We start from the raw sequence: 7,981 nt of genomic DNA, 5'->3' as shown, positions 1-7,981 counted from the left end.
AAGTTTTGGTTGACCAGGTTGAACTGAAAAAGCAATAAGATAAGGTACCCTGGAATTTGAACTATAAAGAATAACATTGTTCCCAAAGGAGATTTTGAAGTGGCAAAGGAGAGAGGGAAGGGAAAGGATTTGGGCTTTTTTTCTTTTCTTCCTCATATTGACAGCTAAAATATTTAAGTAAGAAACTGACAAAAATCCACTTTGACATCAATAGGCATTCAAGCTGAAAATAAAGTGTCAAAGGGATAACAAAAACTTTTGGATATTCAAAAACTTTTAAAAGAAGGAAAGGAGAGAAAAGGAAAAAATAAAAGGGTGGGATCTGGAAAAATGGAGGAGACTGCTTGGAAGTAAAGGGAATTTACAGTGAAACTTCAACAAGATTCATAAAAGATACATTTTAACTGAAACTTTGTAACAAGATAATAGAGACCCAGGAAGAGAAAGTGGAAAAAAGAAACAAGAAGAAAGAGCTTTGGATTATTTGGATTACTTGGTGATTTTTGGATTTTTAGTTATTGGACTTAAATGACTAAAATCAATCGGGTGGTTGTTTAAAAGTATTTAAAATGGCATCACTCTTGGAAGAACTGAAAACAGAACTTAAAAAACAGAAAGAAGTTGCACAAGAAGGAAGAGGGTTTTTTGGCTTCATATTTCAATTTTTAGAAATGGAGATCTTGAACTATGAGAAACAACAAGAAATGCTGTAGAACAAGAAGGGCGGGACAAAGAAGAATCCATCTTTAATGACCAAGTAATTCTATGTGGGAAAAGAAAAAAGGAAAGGGGGGGAAGAGAATGAAAAATTTAAGACTTGAAAAAACAAACAAACAAAAAAAAGAATAGCTTGAAAAGTACAATATTAGGAAGAAACAGAAGAGGGGATTACAGAAGAGAGAATTAGAATTAGAGAGACAAGGGGTCAAAAAGGGGAGGGAGAAGAAGAGGGGGAAGAGGGAAAGGAAAAGAAGTTATAAAAAGAAATTACAGAAACAAGATATAGAGAAACAGGGAAAACATATAAGGATTAAAGGCCTATTTAGAAGACATAAAGATAATGGGTGAAAATTTAATTGAAAGAGGGATTCTGCAAGGGTACATAAGATAGTATTGTTATATTAGAAATAGAAATAAACTTAGAAAATATGAAACAAGTGTGATTAAAATAATAGATAAAATACTTATTGTAATGTAATGGAATATTTGTTAATAAATAAATGAAATAAAGAGAATGAGAGAATGAAATTAGCAAAGGATGGGAACATTTTAATTATTATTAATGATTTATAAAAATTTAAGTAAAGAGAAACTTGAAGAAATATGCAAAAAATTATGGAAATATTATAAATGTTCCTAAGGAAGTATGATATTCAACTGAAAAGAAATGTTAAAAATGTTAAAGATTGTTACTAACATCAATGATAGAGCTGAACTGGAATAGAATAAATATTTTATTTATTATTGTTATATATATATTTTCTCTTTAAGAACATAGTGTGTATTTAAGAATGTACCAAGTAAAATTTGATTGGAAATTATGTGCTATATTGAATGTAAAAATTTGAAAGGCATAAATTGAAGTTTAAATAAGAGTTGAATGGACAAAATTAAAATATACAAAGGTGTTATACTCCAATCAGTAACTACAAGGGAAAATTTGTTTAATGAGAAAAGAAAATATGAAATTGAAACAGGACAGACAAAAGTATAAATATAATGATTAGAAAGATATTGAAACTTAGAAAAAGATATATAATTGAATCTAGATAGGTATGAGATAATTAAAAACAAGGTTGAGATAACTAAGGGAGGGGAAAAATTACGGAGAAAATGTTAAAATAGTAATAAGATATGGAATAGAACACAAAGATGAATATGAAATTGAGTTTGTGTCTGTATGGAGAAGTGATAACCTGGGATCATGCTATTCTCAAAAAAAGATATTTTATTTGTATTATGTTTTGTGAAAACCCAAATAAAATTTTTACAAACAAAAAAAAGAAAGGAGAAAAAGACAAAAAGTACAAAAAGAAACAATGAAAATAAATAGAAGTAGCATCCATTTTTTTCTGCAGTAAATGTAAGTACAATTACAAAATTATTTATTGCTTTATTTATTGCCATAAATCATAAGATTATTACTTTTTCCGTTTCATGCAAAAAAAATCTATAACAGTTTTCAGTCAGCACTAAGTGTAGATGTTCTTTCCTCTATTCAAGGATAATATAAGCCATTTTTGCTGGTGAAACTAAGAGAACACAGCTTTTGCCAATCTTTTTAATTACTGTAAAAATCAAAAATTGCACCAAGCATTTTATGTAGAGTTGGAAGCTTCAGGGAAATGGAAAAAAATAGAGAAGAATGAGCATGAACATGTGTGTGGTAAACATATTCTGGTCAAAATGACATACAATCAAACGGACACTTATTCAATCCTCTCTGCAGTTTCATTATTCCAATAACTCTTTAGTTGCTATTATTGTCACTGGAAAAGGTCATTGTCTTCTGTTTTAATACTGAAGAATCTGTGATTTTTAATTACTTGGATGACAATTATTTGCTTGAATTTATCTGCAAGTTTGATTTTTTCCCCCAAATAATTTGCATTTTTCATACAGTTTTAATAGATGTATTAATTATTAAATAACATTTTCTAACAGGAAAATAGTTTCTCTCTATAAATGAGAATTAGCTGTTGGGAAAAGTGAATTCAATGTTCCAGATTTTTTAGCTTTATTACAGGACATTTAACAGATTTAACAGATAATCAGAGTTGGAAGGGACCTTGTAGGTCATCTAGACCAACCCCCCACCCAAGCAAGAGACCTTACACCATTTCTGACAAATGGCAGTCCAATCTCTTCTTGAAAGTCTCAAGTGATGGCTCTCCCACAACTTCCAAGGGAAAGCTGTTCCATTGGTTGATTGTTCTCACTGTCACAAAGTTTCTCCTTATTTCCAGGTTAAATCTTTCCTTGTTCAATTTCCATCCATTATTCCTTGTCTGGCCTACAGGAGCTTTAGCAAATAGCTTGACCCCTTCCTCCCTGTGGCAGCCCCTCAAATATTGGAAGACCGCTATCATGTCTCCCCTGGTCCTTCTCTTTACTAGACTAGCCAAGCCCAGTTCCTGCAACCGTTCGTTGTAGGTTTTAGCCTCCAGTCCCCTAATCATCCTGGTTGCTTTTCTCTGTACTTTTTCTAGAGTCTCAACATCTTTTTTATAATGTGGTGAACAAAACTGGATGCAGTACTCTAGGTGTGGTCTTACTAAGGCTTTATAGAGTGGTATTAGTACTTCCCTTGATCTTGATTGTATCTCTCTGTTAATACAATTTAGGATTGCATTAGCTTTTTTGGCTGCTGCTGCACACTGCTGGCTCATATTTAATTGGTTGTCCACTAAGACTCCAAGATCCCTCTCACAGTTGCTGCTATTGAGCCTGGTTTCATCCAGTCTATATGTGTACTTTTGGTTTTTCTTGCCTAAGTGTAGGACTTTACTTTTCTCTACATTGAATTTCATTTTGTGAGATATGGCCCACTGTTCTAGTCTGTCAAGATCCATCTGGATCTTGAGCCTATCTTCTTGGGTGTTAGCTATTCCTGCCAGCTTAGTATCATCTGCAAATTTGGTAAGTTCCCCTTCTATTCCCTCATCTAAGTCGTTAATGAAGATATTGAAGAGTACTGGGCCTAAGATGGAACCTTGTGGCACCCCACTGCTTACTTCCATCCATGTAGACTTAGACCGATTAAGGACTACTTGTTGAGTATGGTTTGCCAGCCTGTTGTGAGTCCATCTAGTGGTGGTGCTATCTATTCCACCACTTTTTTCTAGCTTACTAAGAAGTAGTTTGTGGCCTACTTTGTCGAATGCCTTGCTGAAATCTAAATATATTATGTCCACAGTATTTTGCTGGTCTACTAATTTAGTCACTTTCTTGAAGAATGAAATAAGATTGGTTTGGCATGATCTGTTTTTAACAAACCCATGCTGACTGCTAGTTTCTAGATGTTGGCAGATCTGCTTTTTTATTGTCTTTTCCAGTATCTTCCCGGGTATTGATGCTAGGCTGATTGGTCTATAGTTTTCTGGGTCTGTTTTTTTGCCTTTTTTGAAGATGGGAACCATCTTCTGTGACGTAAAGTTAATATGTCAAGTCTTAACAACCACATAGATGTTCTCCAGGAAGATCTGTCCTTAATTTGGTCTTTCAGATCTTCAAATAGTACAGCCATCACTCATATTCGCAAGAGAGCTTGCTCTTTGTACAATGTTTCCAAAACGATAATTTTTGAGTTTAGTTATTTTTTCCTTGTCTGAGAAATTTGGGTTGATTATTTGAAATATCTATTTGGTTTATTTTTTTTGGCTGTCCATGATATTCTCAATTTCAAGTATTTTCATTAGTTTATCAAAGTATAAAATACAGAAATACAAAGAAAAATGAAAATAATTGAAAAATAGGAGGAAAAGGAAGAGGAACAAGTGTAGGGTAAAGGGAAAACGGAAAATGAAAAGTATTGATTTCTGGCTTCTTTTGGTGCAGTACAATAAGATAATAATATAACATCTCAAGTTTTTATTTTTATATAATAATATATAGTAGCCATTTTTTAACAACAAACCTATCTAATCAGTAAAACCCCAAAGTTTCCCACCTTAAGCACAAAATCCAAAAGCAATTTCCCAATGGAAACAAAATTAATTGTGTTTATTTTTTAATCAAAGTAGTCAATTTGGCCATCTCTGTTAACTCCATCAATTTTTGCAGACATTCGTCCATTGTGGGAATCAAAACATCCTTCCATTTTTTGTGCATAAAGTATCCTTGTTACTGTGCATATACAACAACCCAGACAGTAACTTCACTAATATGCTTTAAAAAATGTCAAAATTCAGTCTTTCTTTGGGCTCAACTTGAAAGCTATTATATGTGATAAAACCTGTCAAGGATTGGGTTGTTGTTTTTCAAGGATCATTTTATGCTGCAAAAAAGAATATCATAGAGAAAACTTTGATCCATAAAAGTCTTATATTAATTGAAAATTACACTTTAAAAAACAGGCTAAACAATTGTAAGGACATGTTTATATTCACTTTGGGCTAAATTCATTGTTAATTTTAAAATGTTGTTTTGTTTTTAAGACAAATGGGCAACAAAAAGGAGCTTCAAGCAACTGATCAAAATTTTGGAGTTCATAGGTCACCAGATAACTTTCCAAACTTTCTCTTTAGCTTTTTCTTGATTAAATTTAAATGTTATTTTATTACATTTGTTCAAGTTTATTTTGAACTGAATGTTAAGATGTTTGCATGATGTAAGGGGCACCTAAGCATTATCTGAAATGTGAAATATGAGGTTTAATAAAGAAAATTGAATGAATGATTAAAAGTTATATCTAAGGAAAACTAGAATAAGTGGAAAACCGTGAATGTTGATAGAATGTTTACTAAAGATGAGGAAATGGATTGAGGCATTTTTTAAGATGTGTAAATGCAGGTCGAAAAGTGGGTCATAGGTGAATTGTGGAAAGGAAGGAATGTTTGTTGAAAATATAAAAAGAGATGGGTGTAAAAATATTTCTCTACTCACTTTTTTGAATGGAAATGAGAGGGGGTACATCAGGAGAAACATAAAAGTAAGTTAAATACAGTGAGAGTATATTACTTAAGGCAGGGGTCCCCAACCACCGGGCCCCGGACCAGTACCGGTCCGTGGATCATTTTGTACCGGGCTGCCTACTTTGCCTGGGCACCGCCATCTTGTTTCGACGGCGCTTGAGAAAGTGCTTCCGGGTGAGCTTGTCAGTTGTCGGAAAGCAGCGTTTGGGTGCTGAAGGAATCCTTGCGCCTTAGTTTTGTCGAAGGGGGGGGCTTCGAACAAAGAGCCGTCCCGATGGTGGTGGAGTCTCGCGTTACTCAGGAGGAGATTAAGAAAGAGCCCGAAAAGCCCATCGACCGCAAGAAGGTACAAAGGAGGAGTTGAAGGTAGCGGGGAGAAGCGGGGGACGGCTGGCTGGCCGGTCGCTCGGCTCACCTTGCCTTCGTGCGTGCTGATGCCGGTACTGGTCCGTGGATCACTTTGTACCGGGCCACTGGTCCCTGGTACAAAAAAAGGTTGGGGACCACTGACTTAAGGGACTTCCAGAGAAGAAATGGCAAATTGAAGAGAAGCTGCAGAAACACTTGAGCTGATGACCATGGTAGATGAAGACCTGGCAAGTGGATCAGCTCATCATAATTCCTCCCAGACAAGGAAAGGTCTTGAAATCATCCAAAGTGCTCCATAGAGCTACTCCTCATGAAGACTGAAGACAGGACTATCAGATGGGCTTAGAGCTCTGGGAGACAAGGAAAGGTCATTTTTACTGACACTACTGTCAATGCCAATTTATATCCTTCCTTTTCTAATTCAGCACTTTTTGTAAGAGCTTGTTAATTGTTTTTCATCTAGTAGGAACATTTAAACTGACATGCTTTAAAGGACCTTGTCAGTTTATTTCAATCTTTAGAAAAAGAAGATTAAAACTTGTTTTAAGGACTTGAAAATATTTTATGAAAATATGAAAAAAAAGAGCTAAAAAGAACAGAACTTTGATTTTGGAAAGTTACAAATGTATCCAGATGGATTTGAAATAAGATTTTGGAATTAATTATAAGAATCCTTCCTATGGGAAAATGCTTTGTTCTGAATTATTATTTTTTAAATGACAGATGGAACTTTGAAGGTTGGACACTAGACGGAACCAGATTGAACTAAAAATTGCAATTAAAAAAATATTTCAATTTTACTTACTAATGCAGAATGGAACAAAATACTGTAACATTAAATGTATTGAAGGATATTGAACTCAGAAGTTAATTCTAAAAATGTCTGCCTCTATAGATGAACTGTATCCAACTTATGTTATGGAAGAGGAACAAATTTTTAGCAGCGTAAAACCAACACTTTCCTGAAATTGGATTTTAAAATGACAGGTTACAAGAGTGATATTTTTAAAAATACACTGGTTATATAAATGAAAACAACGAAGATTTTAATAATGAAAAGGAATATACTAACAGCTTAACAGAGTCAGAAGGGACCTTATAGGTCAATCCCCCACCCAAACAGGAGACGCTACATAATTTCTGACTGGCAGCCCAGTCACTTCTTGAAAGCTTCCAGTGGTGAAGCTCCCACAACTTCTGAAGGCAAGCTGTTCCATTAGTTAATCGCTGTCAAAAAATCTGCTTATTTCCAGGCTGAATCTCTCCTTGTTCAGTTTCCATCCATTATTTTTTGTCTGGCCATCAGGTGCTTTGGAAAATAGGTTGACCCCTCCTTTCTGTGGCATCCCCTCCAATATTGGGACACTGCTGTCATGTCTCCTCTGGTCCTTCTCTTCACTAGACTAGCTATGCCCAGTTCCTGCAACCATTCTTCATATGTTTAGCCTCCAGTTCCCTAATCATCTTGACACAGAGCATTTCTTTAAAAAGTTGACGCTTGGTGTTGATTTTCATTCCTAATATTACCCAACTGGATCTAAGCAAGCTAGAATTGTTCTCTGGAAATATTTCAACTCCTGCATTTAGTGATTTGAGTCATCCAATCACTACAGGCACCATAATGTTATCCTAGAAATAAAGGCAACCCCAGTATTTCTTTTCCGAAAATAGCTCTTGAGGAAAAGAAACATTTCTGAACATGTCAGTAGTTCACAGCATTGGAAAGAGAAATCTATGTCTTCGGTAGCTTGTTTTGGTGTGTGTATGTGGGGGGTGGGTGGGCACTGGGGAATCATATCACATGCAGATGGATTAATGTTTTTCAGTATCAGAATACAGCTGCACTGATACAAATGTTGCACAACAGTCCAATGGCAAGGCCTGCTACTGTAGAACTTCTAGTTGGATTGGAAGATACATTACCCGTACTTTTTCCTGATTAATTTAAATGAACAAGTACATTTACATGAATCTATTTT

At 34.7% G+C, this 7,981-nt stretch overlaps 1 long non-coding RNA gene across 1 annotated transcript in view; it reads left to right on the top strand.

The window, feature by feature from the left end:
* LOC148130117 (uncharacterized) overlaps positions 1 to 7,981 on the top strand; it is a 166,879-nt gene that overhangs the window by 29,724 nt on the left and 129,174 nt on the right. The gene's annotated exons all lie outside the window — the stretch shown is intronic.

The sequence above is a fragment of the Notechis scutatus genome, chromosome 6 (genome assembly GCF_049901735.1).
Source record: "Notechis scutatus isolate UNSWTSFEM ecotype Mainland chromosome 6, rNotScu1.2, whole genome shotgun sequence".
In the NCBI taxonomy this organism is placed as follows: domain Eukaryota; kingdom Metazoa; phylum Chordata; class Lepidosauria; order Squamata; family Elapidae; genus Notechis; species Notechis scutatus.
This window is presented reverse-complemented; position numbering and strand designations above follow the sequence as displayed.